A 3,191-nucleotide genomic window follows, 5' to 3' on the forward strand; every position below is an offset into this window, starting at 1 on the left:
CAATGTACAGCAATGACACACCTGTGTGAACAGCCAGGAGACCCCCCCCCCCCCCCCATGTTATGTTACATAGTTACATAGTTAGTACGGTCGAAAAAAGACATATGTCCATCAAGTTCAACCAGGGAATTAAGGGGTAGGGGTGTGGCGCGATATTGGGGAAGGGATGAGATTTTATATTTCTTCATAAGCATTAATCTTATTTTGTCAATTAGGAACATTCAGCACCCACCCGCTATCAAGGCAGCTGCCTATCATGTCATGCCCTACCTGCACAGGTGTGCTGGCTACTCAAATGATCCAATTAAGGAGGCCATTTAGTCAGCAGCAGCAGAAGTCCTGTGCCTGGACGCTCCAACAGCGGCCAGACACAAGCAGAAGCAGAAGCAGCAGAAGCAGCAGCAGCACCACCTTTTGTTTTTTGGCTGCAGCAGCAGCAAGGCCCACAGGGCTGGCTAGCTGGCTAGCCAGCAAGCAGGTAGCAATGAAAGTAGGAATCTTTCTTTTTAACCCTGTAAGGGGGTGGTGCACTGTACCCGAAGATACTGCCATATCGGGTCAATGCATAGGGCGACGGAAGCAAGCTTCGAAATCGGCCCCCGTTCTCAAAAATCCATTTAATATATGGTCCCCAGATAGGGGACGTATCAGATATTAAACTGATAAGAACAGATACTACACTTGATCTTAGCCAAAAGGCCGAGAAGCGATAACCGTGAAAGGGGCGGGCCCAACAAGGTGCCCTTCATGGGCACTATCACTGCTTGCTGTCAGGGAGGCTGCCAGACAATTTTCCATGCACACTCTGGGCTGGGGGGCAGTCAACCACCAGTACACACAGCAGAACCTAAACCCATACCATTATTGCTAAGCAGCAAGACAGGGGCCCATTGCACTCCCACGGGGCCTTTTTAAATGCAATCCATAACCCGGATTTGCCAGGAACCCTTCTTACTCCTCCTACTTGCATGTGACACTGGGCTTAGGATCTGCATAGGAAACACACACACAAGCACACACCTACCTTTGTTGCCTGCAGATGCCTCCTTGGCTGTCCCCAAACGGTATCAAACCAACACCCACGGGAAGCTGTAAGCATAGAGGACATGCCTGCACCCCATTGGACTTACCTGTGTGGGTTAAACCCGGGTTATTTGACAACCTATGGCGGTGATGGTTCTGCTCAGGCAGAGCAGTGCTGATGCTCCTCATAAAGCTGTCGCTGCTGTGAAGGTTCTAGGTGACATCACAAATCCCTATGGTTACATACACAACAAAGCTGGGTTGTTGTTGTTTACACTCTGCAAGGCCTGTGGAAGTGAGTGACATCATAGCACTGTAGTTCTGAGGGTTCTAGATGGATGCAACAATCTCCTGTTGCTTCTATGAAGGCCATAATAGACGACATCACCAAACAGCTCCATAGTCACATACACAGCAAAGGAGAGATGTTGTTTACACCTAGTGATGTCAGTGGTATTGAGTGACATCACAGCACAGTGCTAAGGCTCCTGGGCCTGGACACAGCAGCGGCTGCAATATCTCAACGGAGAATACGTTTATATATATGTGTGTGTGTGCGCGTATATATATATATATATATATATATATATATATATATATATTTCTCCGCCGAAATCACTTTTAAACCCATTTCCACCTTTTTTTCCCTTCTCTTCCTCTTACTTTTTTTTCACGTTTTTTTACGTTTTTCTCCTTTTCGCCTCTTTTCTGGGCGTATTATTCTTCTTTTTCTTCTTTTTTTTCGTCTAATGCATACCCCATCAGTGCAGCAATGCTTATTCAATACCGCCAGCAGATGGAGACACTGGGGGATAATTTTCTAAGGATTTATACTGATTTTTCCTGTCTGAATTTGTCGCACAGAAAGTTGCAGGCCAAATATGTGTGACATTTCTGCGACTTTAGCTTCTAGAGCATTTTTACAACATTATACATAGGTGCTGAATACATAAAAAGCGACTGTTCAGCGACAGACAAGTCGCATCGGCTGAAAGTAGGCTAGAATGTCAGTCCATGTTGGAGCAGGTTTAGATACAGTCTAAAGTATAGATCTCAAAGTCTGTGCACAGAATTTAGCAAGGGCCTCGCACCTTCTGATGCATCAGGTAGGTGCACAATAGCATAGCCTAACCCTCTGTACTTTGGTCTATATTGATGCGGGACATAGACAGCCAGCTGATGACCAATCCATTAGTGCAATGGATGGCTGGAAGCATTTGTCTTTGCCTTTGCAATACCACAGAAGCAATGCATGGTCAATGTACAGCAATGACACACCTGTGTGAACAGCCAGGAGACCCCCCCCCCCCCCATGTTATGTTACATAGTTACATAGTTAGTACGGTCGAAAAAAGACATATGTCCATCAAGTTCAACCAGGGAATTAAGGGGTAGGGGTGTGGCGCGATATTGGGGAAGGGATGAGATTTTATATTTCTTCATAAGCATTAATCTTATTTTGTCAATTAGGAACATTCAGCACCCACCCGCTATCAAGGCAGCTGCCTATCATGTCATGCCCTACCTGCACAGGTGTGCTGGCTACTCAAATGATCCAATTAAGGAGGCCATTTAGTCAGCAGCAGCAGAAGTCCTGTGCCTGGACGCTCCAACAGCGGCCAGACACAAGCAGAAGCAGAAGCAGCAGAAGCAGCAGCAGCACCACCTTTTGTTTTTTGGCTGCAGCAGCAGCAAGGCCCACAGGGCTGGCTAGCTGGCTAGCCAGCAAGCAGGTAGCAATGAAAGTAGGAATCTTTCTTTTTAACCCTGTAAGGGGGTGGTGCACTGTACCCAAAGATACTGCCATATCGGGTCAATGCATAGGGCGACGGAAGCAAGCTTCGAAATCGGCCCCCGTTCTCAAAAATCCATTTAATATATGGTCCCCAGATAGGGGACGTATCAGATATTAAACTGATAAGAACAGATACTACACTTGATCTTAGCCAAAAGGCCGAGAAGCGATAACCGTGAAAGGGGCGGGCCCAACAAGGTGCCCTTCATGGGCACTATCACTGCTTGCTGTCAGGGAGGCTGCCAGACAATTTTCCATGCACACTCTGGGCTGGGGGGCAGTCAACCACCAGTACACACAGCAGAACCTAAACCCATACCATTATTGCTAAGCAGCAAGACAGGGGCCCATTGCACTCCCACGGGGCCTTTTT

At 47.2% G+C, this 3,191-nt stretch overlaps 2 non-coding genes across 2 annotated transcripts; both read right to left on the minus strand.

The window, feature by feature from the left end:
* Positions 1-520: 520 nt before the first annotated feature.
* Positions 521-711, minus strand: LOC130327184 (U2 spliceosomal RNA). Its single transcript, XR_008871655.1, has one exon. It is a non-coding gene; the product is annotated as a U2 spliceosomal RNA (small nuclear RNA).
* Positions 712-2,798: 2,087 nt separating this feature from the next.
* Positions 2,799-2,989, minus strand: LOC130327191 (U2 spliceosomal RNA). The gene has a single exon (XR_008871662.1). It is a non-coding gene; the product is annotated as a U2 spliceosomal RNA (small nuclear RNA).
* Between the last annotated feature and the right edge of the window lie 202 nt (positions 2,990-3,191).

This window comes from Hyla sarda, unplaced genomic scaffold, assembly GCF_029499605.1.
Source record: "Hyla sarda isolate aHylSar1 unplaced genomic scaffold, aHylSar1.hap1 scaffold_2938, whole genome shotgun sequence".
Classification (NCBI taxonomy): domain Eukaryota; kingdom Metazoa; phylum Chordata; class Amphibia; order Anura; family Hylidae; genus Hyla; species Hyla sarda.